This window comes from Eleutherodactylus coqui, chromosome 5 (genome assembly GCF_035609145.1).
Source record: "Eleutherodactylus coqui strain aEleCoq1 chromosome 5, aEleCoq1.hap1, whole genome shotgun sequence".
Classification (NCBI taxonomy): Eukaryota; Metazoa; Chordata; class Amphibia; order Anura; family Eleutherodactylidae; genus Eleutherodactylus; species Eleutherodactylus coqui.
In genome coordinates this window covers 175,481,531-175,494,724 of record NC_089841.1, presented here as the reverse complement: position 1 = coordinate 175,494,724, position 13,194 = coordinate 175,481,531, and the positions used below count along the sequence as shown (strand labels likewise).

The window sequence follows — 13,194 nt, the reverse complement described above, 5'->3', positions numbered from 1 at the left end:
GTGGTGCTGAACTGCTGTCATTCAGCTGAGAGCTGCGCTGAGCCAATCAGAGGCAGCATTCACTCACCCATTCATGAATTCATGAATGGGTGTGAGTGAGATCTGCCTCTGATTGGCTCAGCGCAGAGCCAATCAGGGGCATGTGTGACTCACACCCCCTTCACACCCACTGCAGGCCGGCCGCGCTGAACTCCGTCTGCCGGGACTAGGTGAGTATATATATTTTTTTTATTTTTACACATTTCTGGATGAATTGCAGGGAAGGGCTTATATATTTAAGCCCTTCCCGAAAATTCATTGTGCGATCACCGGCAGCCCATTGCTTTCAATGGAGCCGGCTGTATTGCCGGCTCCATTGAATTCAATGGGCTAACATCGTTCTGCCGGGACAAGGTGAGTATATTTTTTTTTTTACTTTTTACACATTTTAGGATGATTTTCAGGTAAGGGCTTATATTTTTAAGCCCTTCCCGAAAATTCATCCCGCGCTAACCGGCATCCCATTGCTTTCAATGGAGCCGGCTGTATTGCCGGCTCCATTGAATTCAATGGTCAGTGCTCGTTTAATCCAGAAGAGCACCGCGTGGTGCTCGTCTCGAGTAGCGAGCATCTCGAGCACCCTAATACTCGAATGAGCATCAAGCTCAGACGAGTATGCTCGCTCATCTCTAGTCATGATGTTAAAACCTTTAGGTCCACGATCACTCATAAATTTTTTTCCATTAAATCCTTTTTGAACTGTGGGTCTAATTACGTAGTTTATTTGCTTCAGTGTTCTTCTAATCTTCGATACGTGGGGAGAACTATTCAGACTTTATGTGTTTGTATGAAGAAACATAAATCTAACATTGCTGCTAGTTTTCCCCTCCATAGCATATCTAGACATTTTGCGTAAATACATACAACTGTTTTTACTGTTGTTCCCATTGTACAAATCCCCGAAAATGTCCCCAATATGTTTCCGAGGCTTCATCAGTGCAATAATGCTCGGCCGCACTAGGGGAGGGTATTACAGGAATGTCTCCACAAAATTAGCACACTTCTGTGGCCTACCAGGTCGCCAGATTTATTAAATATGTATAGAACATTGGACACAAACTTTGACATCCTAAGGCTGGATTCACACGGGGCGGATTCTCGATGGAAATCTCACGGTTTGGCCGCAGTGAAAAACCGCGAGATTTCCGCCGGGAGAACTGCTGCTTCAAAACCCGCGGCGGTTTTGAAGCGGCCCGGCCGCTTGCTCTTCCACTGCGGCCGGCACTTCCATGGAGGAGAGCGCGGCCGCAGCGGAAGAAAGAAAAACCGAACATGCTGCGGCCGGCAAATCCGCGCCACAGCGGCGGCTTCTGCCGGCTTTGCCGTCCCGTGTGGATGAGATTTCTGAGAAATTTTGTCCACATTGCTGGCTAATCCCGGGATTAGCGGCCGCATGCGAATTTACCGCGGTGAAATTCCGGACGGAATTTCCGCGGCAAATCCACCCTGTGTGAACCCAGTTTATGAGTTTGCATGATCTAGAGGCTCAGTTACAGCAAATGTGAGGCGATATGCTGCAGGATGCCATATGGAACCTGTATGCCTCCATGCCCGCCTGTATCACATCTATCACACATAGATAGTTTCATTCGTTTCCGACAACTACTTCTAGGTGCTTGAGTTTTTGTGACAAACAGTGTGTATATACACACATACATATGTATCTATCTATATATACGAGTATACGATATATTGCAGTATTTATTAAAGCATTATTTTATTATTATATAAACCACTGATATGAGTTATCATTGGTTATCATATAAATTACTGGCTACTAATTAATTAAAGGGGTTGTCCCGCGCCGAAACGGGTTTTTTTTTTTTTTCAACCACCCCCCCCCCGTTCGGCGCGAGACAACCCCGATGCAGGGACTTAAAAAAAAAACAGCACAGCGCTTACCTGAATCCCCGCGCTCCGGTGACTTCTATACTTACCGGTTGAAGATGGCCGCCGGGGTCTTCACCCTCCGTGGACCGCAGCTCTTCTGTGCGGTCCATTGCCGATTCCAGCCTCCTGATTGGCTGGAATCGGCACGTGACGGGGCGGAGCTACATGGAGCCCCATAGAGAACAGCAGAAGACCCGGACTGCGCAAGCGCGTCTAATTTGGCCATTAGACGGCGAAAATTAGACGGCAACCATGGAGACGAGGACGCCAGCAACGGAACAGGTAAGTGAAAAACTTTTTATAACTTCTGTATGGCTCATAATTAATGCACGATGTACATTACAAAGTGCATTATTATGGCCATACAGAAGTGCATAACCCCACTTGCTTTCGCGAGACAACCCCTTTAATATATTTTTCTGTGTTTTTATTATAAATAATGTTGTTTATTCGTCGTTATATACTCATGTATCCTCTGAAATCTTTTTATTTGCTTCAGTTGCTGTTTAATGTTTGTAATTGTACTTGTTTGTTTGTTTTTTTGATGATTTGAGTATTCTTGCTTCGTGAATGGATGTAGCACACGGGGCTTGATGACGTTAGATGCTTAGGGAATCCAGCATGCTTTGGGACCTTGGAGGTGTCATTACTTTGCCCTGCAAATGGTCTGAAGAAAGCACAGTTCTGTAGCAGAAACATGTTACCCAAATGTAGTCTCTTTTCTGTACTCCTGAACTGGATCCTCCATGGCAGCAGCGCCTTTCTACCTCCTTTCCTGCCTGTATCAACTTATAGAGTTACTGTAGTTCAGATGTGGCAGATTTCACTTATATAAAAGTTCTGCACCTGAAAAGTCTGAACGTGGTTGTTCCTGCTAACTACTGCTGTGTTATAGAAAAAATATGGTTTTAAACTGAAAATCGGCAAAAAAATTGAACTGTTCTAATTTCTGATGCACTTTTCTTTAATTCCAGTAAAACATCTAAAGGCTTATAATAAACTTTCTAAATGCCATTTTGAATACTTTGAGGGGTGCAGTTTTTCAAATGGGGCGATTCATGGGGTTTTCTGATATATAGGCTCCTAAAATCCATGTCAGAAATGAATTGGACCTAAAAAAAAATCAGCTTTTTAAATTTGCTAGTAAATGTGAAGAATTGCTTGTAAACTTATGTACTTTCCTAAAAAAATAAATAGACATATTGGTAGCATGGAAGAAAAAAGGAAGGAAGATGAGCTACTCCGATGAAGATCCAGTAAGGAGATTGGTGGAGGAATTGTTCCAATACATGGTTTCTTATTTCTGTATGTGGTGAAGAGGAATAAGTGTAACAAGTTCCAGGTGCTGCCGAATCAGCAACTGTGCAACCTGGATCGGTTGGCCAGTGAGATAATGGGTAGAAAAGAAAAAGACGCTGATCGAGTGGCGTGACCTCTTTTAGAAAATTGTACACATGCTTGGATATTTAGAAGAAAGTGTTGCTTTATTTTGAGAAGAACAGCTGAAACGCACAGTGTTTCGAGGCAAAACACGCCCCTTCTTCAGTCACACTGGATATACACTATATAGGATGTACATGAAATAAAAGTAATGTGTATAATCATTTAAAAAGAAATGTTAATACAAGAGTTGATAAAAACAAAAAAAAATACAAAACTTGCATGTATTTTTACACAGCTTTTGTATTTTGTTTTCCTTTTTCCTCGTTTTTATGTGCATGTGCACAATTTTCTAAAAGAGGTCGCACCATTCGATCAGCGTTCTTTTCTTCTCTACTTAAAAAGGTGATTGCAATATTAAAGTAGACCTATGATAAATGTTAATTGAGTATGTTGTGGTGAATAAGTATCTGTCTTAGGGCGCCCACCCACTGGCGATTTTTTTTTCTTTGCGTTTTGCGTTTTTTCTCAAGAGCAATTAGAATTGAATGTACTCCTGTCTACTGGCGGTTTTTTTTGCGTTGCGTTTTTTAACATAGGAACTGTTAGTTGCATATGTGTCCTTATTTTTCTCCTAATGCACCCATGAAAGTCAATGGAAATTAATGGAAAAGCCGCGAAAACGCGGCAAAAAACGCAGCGAAAAACGCGGGAAAAACGCAGCGAAAACGCTGCGTTCTTCACGCACGAAAATCGCAAACGCCAGTGGGTGGGCGCCCTAAGGGTGCATTTACACGAACGTATATCGGCTCAGTTTTCACGCCGAGCCGATATACGTTGTCCTCGTGTGCAGAGGGGGGAGGATGGAAGAGCCAGGGCCAGAAACTGTGCTCCCGCCCCCTCTCTGCCTCCTCTCCGCCCCTCTGCACTATTTGCAATGGGGAAAGGCGGGACGGGGCGGGGCTAATTCCCAGGAGGCAGAGAGGGGGCGGGAGCACAGTTTCTGGCCCTGGCTCTTCCATCCTCCCCCCTCTGCACACGAGGACAACGTATATCGGCTCAGCGTGAAAACCGAGCCGATATACGTTCGTGTGAATGCACCCTTAGGCTAGCAGCACACGAACGAGTCAGATTCTACATGTGGGAGCCCACAGCGGATGGGCTGCGGGTCGGACAGCATCCATTGACTTCAATGGAATCCGTCCGTGCGGAGTCTGCAAAAAATAGGACATGCTGCGAATTTAAATCCACTTGCGGAAATCGCAATTGCTATCCGCTCATCTGAGCAGACATGCGAATGTTCTATTTATTTAATGGGTGTGGAATACCGCAGGTCGTGTGAGACTGGCCTTTCAAGGAGAAAAACTCAAAGTTTAAAAATTGTAAATTGTTCTACAGTTTCAGTACATTTTTTTAATTAATATGTTGATGAAGCAATACATGGACAAAATGTACTGATGAAAATTCAGAAGCTACAGTATGTCACGAAAAAACCATATCAGAATCGATAAGTAAGAGCATTCAAAAGTTATTACGCCGTAAAATTACAGATGTCAGATTTGATATACACTACCATCTGATACAATGAATTTAAAAAGCATCAGATCACACGGGTGTATTCCCGCAGCGTAAAGCGCCCGGCGGACCAATAGCGCCAGGCACTTTTACACCAGGCAGGAAAGATAGTCCTGGAACTATCGGCTGCTGGAGAAGGGAGTTGGGGGGGAATTAAGATGCGTGACTGCTAAACTCCCTCCCAATTCTCTCCTCCTTTCCACCCCTTGCTGGCTGTTCCTAATGGGAAGGGGTGTGATGGGGCGGAGCTAGCTGGCAAGCTCCCGCCCCGTCCCATTGCTGGCTGTCGACAAGGGGCAGAGCTTATCACACTAGTTCCGCCCCATCCCACCCCCTCCCATTGCAGAGAGCCGGCGAGGGGGAGGGAAGGGGAGACAGCTTGGCAGAGCTAAACTGTTTCCCCCCGCTCAATGGCATCGCAGGCTCGGCGTAAATGCGCCGGGCCAGGACCGTCTGAATTAGCGCATGAACGTTAGCTTTGTGCACCCGTTCACATGGTTTTACTGCACCGGTGGGTGAACATAAAAATGCTGATGCCCATGTGAAAGAGCCCTAAGGGGTCAAGGAAAAAAATCAACCTAATGAAGTCAGCAATGCTTAAGAATAATTGATGATAACAGAGGCCATTACATTTTTTTTCTAACAAAAGCCTGCAGTGAAGATACTCATGAATTTTACTTTGACCTTACACCCACCTTAGTAATGAAGAAAACAATTGCCCAGTAGTTAGTCCAAGGATGACCTGTGGTGTAATGATTTATTGGGGACTACCATAACAATAATGATTCCATTGGTCATGCCAATAGATTTAATGCAGCACATTAGTTAAATGCCCGTTCTCACTTTACCGTGTACACATGCCCAACAGCAAAAGGTCTGTAGGAACTGCAAATAAATGCAGAAGTCGCCTGCTTCTCTCTTGTCACCTGGTTACTTTTTAATTGTCCCGGGGCGAATGTTGTGCCACGGTTTACTGAGAACATATATTTTATTATTCTTGTATGATAATGGATGATAATTAATGAATGCTAATTATTGAAAATGAATGCCACAACAGGGCCTCAGAGGACAATATCATTTTAAAGGTCATACCACAAATAACCTGGCCTGCAAAAATACCAGATAGTGCCTTGACTAGAACAAAAAATCCGACCTGATCAGTTCTCCTTTTACCCTAAGGCTGGGTTCGCATGGTGCAGAATTGCTGCGGAATTTCCATTCACAAGCTCCCGCCCCTTGTCCGCAGTCAGCAATGGGAGGAGGCAGGATGGGGCGGCGCTTAGCTACACTCTCATCCCGCTACCTCCCATTGCAATAAGCCGGAGGGGATGAGAGAAGAGGGAGGGGGTTTAGCAGTCATGCTGTTAAAACTCCCTCTTACCTCCCTTCTCTGGCCGCTGTCACTGGCTCACATAAGAGCCCATGCAGCGGCCAACGTATTCCGGCCTGAAAGATAGTTCAAGGACTATCTTTTGGGCCCAAAGTAAAAGCGCCCGGAGCTATATTGGCCGGCCGGCCGGGCGCCTTTATGTCGCGGGAATACGGCCATGTGATCTGATGCATTGGAATCAAATGTATCAGATCATAGTGTATATTCGCCGACCGTGAAAACGTTGGGCCGATATACGCTCGTAGGAAAGAGGCCCGATGATGGACAATATCTGTCAGCATCCCAGCGTTAGCCTAGAAGGCCTCGGAATAGCCCCGGGACCTTCACTACACTACCTTATTTCTTTCTCTTGTTTTCGCACTCTCTCTCACTGCTTTTCGCTCCTCCTCCCCTTCCATCACCCATGCAATCTTACCTCTCCCTCTCTTCTCCCATCCCACACGCCCTCCCTTCCCCACAATGGCCCACGGTAGCTGTTACTGTGTTATGGGATAATGGATAAACTGACATTTTGCTCCTACAATGCTAGGGGCCTAAACATGCCAGCTAAAAGAGGTCAGATTCTCCATCATCTACATAAAAACAAAGTAATGATAGCAATGTTGCAAGAAACTCACTTCCTCACAGGTAGCACTCCTAATTGCATCTCCAAATTCTACAATACGTGGTACCACAGCCCCCACCCAGAGAGAAAAGCGTGTGGGGTCTCGATTGCCTTTCACAAACAATTTCCCCATCAGCTCTTATCCTCCGAGATTGACGCGGAAGGGCGTTATATCTTCCTAAAAATTTCTTCCAGCAATAAAATATTAACAATTGCAAATGCTTATTTCCCTAACCACTCTCAGGTGTCCTTCGGTGTCCGGATCATTGAGAAGCTCTCGAGCTTTGCTGCAGGCTCCCGAATAATCCTCGGCGGGGACTTCAACCTGTGCCTCAATCCGGAGCTGGACTCGTCAGCGGGTAGGACTGGGGTCTCTACACTTGCACTTAAAAAACTCAAAAGGGGCCTAGCCTCCTTAAAATTAGTAGACCTATGGCGAATCTTACATCCAAACACAAGGGACTACACCTACCATTCTGCCATACACAATAGCTACAATAGACTAGACTATCTACTCATTTCTCAAGACCTACTGGACCTGTCCCCTGACAGCTCCATTGGGATCTTTTTGTGGTCAGACCACGCTCCAGTGTTTGGGACCCTCCAGGGCCTAGGGGAAAAAAAAGAGAATCACACATGGCGTCTCAATGACAATCTCCTAAACGACCCAACATGCGCGGAGGCGATTAGACAGGCAATACAGGACTTTTCCAGCATACACGAGACTGACTCCACATCTTCTCCCATTCAATGGGAAGCACTAAAATGTGTAATTAGAGGAATCCTTATTTCCCATGGGGCCAGATTAAAGAAGGATCGGGTGAAAAACCTGAGGCTCTTATTAACAAGACTTGACACCCTCGAAAATTCAAACAAAAAAACCCCTACAGAAGTACTAAGAGCAGACATTTCAGACACCCGGAAGAAAATCCTCTCCATCCTGGACCAACACTCACTTTGCTCCAGAGATAGGAGACGGGGGGGCTTCTACGAATTCGGAAATAAATGTGGCCGGGGGTTGGCCAGGGCCCTCCATCCCAGAACGTCTACACCTTATATAGCCTCCCTAAACTCTCCCAGAAAAGGTCAGATTTATTCCACCGCAGACATATTAGAATGTTTCAGATCCTACTATCATGATCTTTACAATCTATCGGAAAATAGGGGAGCAGTGTCCCAGCAAAACCCCCCAACCATAGAAGACTACCTTAATAGACACGCACCCGGAACTATTTCAAGGGGGGACACAGATAGTCTCGAGGAAAGCTTTACGGAGGGGGAGATCCATGATGTAATTAAAGATCTTAAACTAGGCAAGAGCCCGGGACCAGATGGGTTCACCCCCCGATTCTACAAAACATACGGGAGTCTACTGGCCCCCCTCTTGTTGAAATCCTTTAACTCTGTCTCGGACTTATGCCCATTCCCACAGCAGGCTCTACAAGCCATAATAACAGTTATCCCTAAACCAGGGAAAGACCACTCATCCTGCAGTAATTATCGCCCTATTTCATTAATAAATATAGACACCAAGATATTCGCCAAAATTCTGGCAACCCGCCTGAAACCGCTCATCCCAGCCTTAATTATTAAAGAGCAGACTGGATTTGTCCCAGGGCGGGAGGCGAAAGATAATACGATCCGTTCTGTCTCCCTAATCTCTAGAGCCCGTCTCGCGGGGAGCCCCCTGTGCCTCTTGTCAGTAGATGCTGAAAAGGCGTTCGACAGAGTGCACTGGGGGTTCTTGGAAGCAACCCTTCGAAAAATTGGTGTGGGACCTAGGTGTCTGTCCTGGATTATGGCATTGTACCGACATCCCACAGCGTGTGTCAGAGTTAACGGATCTCTTTCCTCCCCCCTAAAAATCAACAATGGAACAAGACAGGGCTGTCCATTGTCCCCCTTCCTATACGTCCTGGTGATGGAGTCCCTGGCCAACGCCCTCAGAGCCAACCCCGATATACAAGGCTACAGAACAAGCGCATCAGAGCACAAATTGGCTCTGTTCGCGGATGACCTTCTGGTATATCTTACCAACCCGAGAATTGCCTTACCAGTAATTCTATCAGAACTTAGATGCTTTGGTCGGGTCAGTAACTTCAAAATTAACGCTCACAAGTCCGAAATTTTAAATATAACAATTCCATCAGATGAAGCTACGAGCCTAGAGTCCTCCTTCAACATAAAATGGAAGGGTGATCACATTAACTACCTTGGAATCGCATTAACTAGCGACCCAAACGATCTCTTTAACCTAAATTACAAACCGATTCTAGCTAACTTAGGAAGGGACCTTAAAAAATGGCGCCCCCTTACCATCTCCTGGTTCGGGAGAATTAATGCTTTAAAAATGGACTCCCTCCCTAAGTTTCTATACCTCTTCACAACCCTCCCATTAAAGCTGCCTAAATCGTACTTTGATAAAATACACCAGATATCTCGCGACTTCGTCTGGGGTGGCTCCAGGCCCCGGGTGAGATTCAAGACTCTAATACGCCAAAAGAGAGATGGAGGAGTGGGCCTTCCAAGTTTCTCTTTATACCATAAGGCATCCATCTGCAATTGCATTCTGGACATCATTCACAATAGGACATCCAAGCTCTGGGTCGAACTCGAACACGAGAGTATCCCCTCGCAAATCATGGGCCTCTTCTGGCTCTCGCCAATCGCATCTCGCAGAGTCACACCTATACCACCTCTGACAAGTCGGCTACTGGACACCTGGAACAGTTTCGCAAATCGCTTTGGACTAGTTTCCAGACCAGGTCCCCTTACCCCCCTGTCAGGGAATCCAGAATTTCCCTTGCTAAACGAGAAGCTCTCCCAACTACCAGAGGGGACCTGTCCTCCCCTGCGAATTAGAGATGTCATTTCCACGTCAGGGGTTAAGCCTATGAATGAGATCCTGGGAGATGGGGTCTCCAGACCTGGAGCGTGGCTAAGATACCTTCAAATAAGACATTTTGTCCAGATCCAGGGACCCGTGGAAGCTCTCTGTTCTCCTCTTTCCCAGTTTGAGAAACTCTGTGTGGCTCCCACGCCGATTAGGTCCGGGGTCTCGGTAATGTACCATCTCCTCGTGTCGGCAGAGACTCAAAATGATGCTGTGGCTTTTAAGGGGAAATGGGAGAGAGAGCTGGGGAAAACTTTCCTAGAGGAAGACTGGCTTAAGTCCTTTGTCTTAACACACTCTAACAACCTCATCTAAATTTCAAGAAACCAACTACAAACTACTCTCACAGTGGTACAGAACACCCACAACTCTGGCCAGGATGTATCCCCAGACCCCAGATACCTGCTGGCGCTGTTCCCGGGGAAGAGGTAGTCTCCTCCATATCTGGTGGGAGTGCCCTTTGGTCTCCCCCCTCTGGAGCGATATAACTAACCTCTATAATGCTATCTTCAGGGACTCGGTAGTCCTTACACCGGAGGCGGCACTACTATCTATACTCCCTGGCTCCATAACCAAAAACAAAAAAAGCCCATTCAAATTCTTCCTAATAGCCATGAGACAAATAATTCCACGGCTCTGGAAGTCTCCCCTACCTCCCTCAAGGATCCAATGGCTGGAGACTGTGGACCATATAGCACAAATGGAGGAAATAATGGCTCGAGACGAGAACAAAAGAGAGAGATACTACTCAATCTGGTCAGCTTGGATACTATTTCGCAATTCCAACGACCTAAAGACCTGGCTCCAATCGGGCGTTGTTCCAACCTGAATCCACTATCCCTAAGGTACACATTACTAACACAAGTTGCTTTAGTGTGGCCATTAGTGCTCCACACCCCCCTCCCTCACCCTCCCCCACTGACCCATCTCCCCCCCCCCCCCACTCTGTCCTCTATTATCTATTTCTTTCTCTTTTTATTTCACTACTAATCTCCACTATGTTAATCTAGTTATTTCTTTCGCTAGTTTATACGAAATGTTATTTGAACGACATTTATGACAAAATGACAAAATGCACAAGAGCCATTGAAGCAATGTGTATATCAAGTTAATACGTTATTCTCTCGAAATTGTTCATGTGTGCAAACCCAATAAAAATATTTTGAACCATAAAACACTATGGGCCAATATACTTAGACTAGGAGCTGGCGTGGATTTTAGCTACAATTTATGCCAGTTTTTGGCATAAATTATAGTTAATGCGATGGGTTGTGTTCAGCCACTCCTGTAATGCTAAGCCACACCCACTTTTAAAATTAGATGTTGGGGTCCAGTTCAAATCTTCAAAAAAAAAAAAAAAATCACAATCCTGGCACTTGCGCAAGCCAGATGATAAATATGCCCCTTAGTCTCCTCTGGTCCCATTTCCCCTGCCCTCATTTCTTGGTTGCTCCATCCATGTCATGGACTAGAGGTCATGTCACGCAAGCGCACTGCCACTCCATTCATTCTCAACGGGACTGCCGGAAATAGCCAAGCACTTTATTCCCAGGGGTTGGATCCCCACCGACCTATCAGTTTTCACCCATATTGGTAGCCTGTAAATGTGACGTTAAAGGGGAGACCCAAAGCGGCGGCGTAGGACACAATGGGGAGCTTTGTTATTGGCTGCAGCCCCTGTGACATCCCATAAACGGGGCGGGACTACAGCTGTAAAAAGAGACCTGAGCGGGGAACCGAGCACCATTGCGGGACACAGTGGAAATAGGGAGAGGTGAATATATGATAACTTGTAATGTTACTCAGTGGGGAAGGTGTTGGACTGAGATGGTACAACTCGGGGAATCCCTTTAAATGAAGGGAATAAGAATGTTTTATGTTGCTGATTTTGTGTGTCCAAAGCTGCTACAATACTATTGACAGGATCAGGTTGGAATTTTTTACTGTGTTGGCAAATCAGTATTGCTTGAAATTGGAGAAGTGTTGATGAGCTATATATTTGGGAATTGCCTAAAATATTAATGTAGGAGACGCCCTGCTATCTAGTAGCTACATGGCAATCACAATGCATTAGTAATCATTTTTCCAATGTGTTACTATCCAAACCCAAGTAACCCCTGGCGTAGCCATTCAGTGCGGAGCCCTATTGGTGCACAGCAGTTCCCTTTTGTACTGCATTAACTGGAAGCTTCTTACAATAACAATCGATTTTCATCTAGTTATGCATTAACAAGGGACATGATTCTAGACAGAACTTTATGGAGCCTGTAACACCATTTGTTACATAGTTCCCTGTAGAACTGAGACAATCAACTTGAAGTGATGCGCCGCTGACTTGAAAATCAGGAATTCTTACCCAACTAATTCTGACTTCTTTCTGGGTTTTCTTCCAACAACAGAGCCATATCTTTCACGGATTGTGTGTGCTTTTGTAGCTCAGCCACCTTATAAGCTAACATCCAATACACTAACATGTAGGGAGCTGGCATTTTGCAAACGTGACAACATAGTTTGTCTTCTTAATGATTTTTTGGCCTATCAGCAAATGCTAACAAACCGTCACTTTCCCACTTTGGAGATGTAACAGTTGCTTGTCAGTCACCGAAATCTAAATTTTCTTTATCAGCAATTTACAGACTTCGGTCACACGGACGTTTTTTGGTCCGATTTGCAGACGCGCTTGCGATCTGCAGATATATATACCCAATGTATCGCAATGGGAGCGGGCACATGTCCGTTTTTTATGCGGATGTGCGATAAATTATAGGACACAACGATTCGCAGAACGCGCCTAGCTGCGTTCTGTGCAAATCGGTGTTCTATATATGCGCTCAATGGGGCCGGTGGCAGCAGCGCTGACCCCATTGAGACCATATACTAAAGATCATTCTCCTCTGCCATAGCTGTAACAACTGTGGCAGAGAAGAACGATGTTCGCCCATTGAATTCATTGGAGCCGGCAGTACAGTCGGCTCCATTGAAAGCATTGGGCTGCCGGCAAGCGCTGTATGAATTTTCGGGGAAGGGCTTAAAATATAAGCCCTTCCCTGAAATGCATCCTGAAACTGTGTAAAAAAAAAAAAAAGTATACTCACCCCTTTGCTGCAGCCGGAGTTCAGCCGCGTCCGGCCTGCAGTTCTCCTGAACTACTTTCTGTAGTATTCAGCAGGCGGGGATTTAAAATCCCCGCCTGCTGAATGGGCTGCCTCTGATTGGTCCCTGCGCTCAGCCAATCAGAGGCAGCTCTCACTCACCCATTCATGAATTCATGAATCGTTGTGTCATATAATCATCGGCATATCCGCATAAAAACGGCCATGTGACCGATCACATTGCAAAGCATTGGGTATATATATCTGCAGATCGCAAGCGCATCTGCAAATCGCGCGAAAAAACACCCGTGTGACTTAGCCCTAATAGTGG

The 13,194-nt window shown here is 45.6% G+C and overlaps 1 protein-coding gene across 1 annotated transcript in view; it reads right to left on the bottom strand.

Moving 5' to 3' along the window:
• GAL3ST1 (galactose-3-O-sulfotransferase 1) overlaps positions 1-13,194 on the bottom strand; it is a 35,685-nt gene that overhangs the window by 7,118 nt on the left and 15,373 nt on the right. The gene's annotated exons all lie outside the window — the stretch shown is intronic.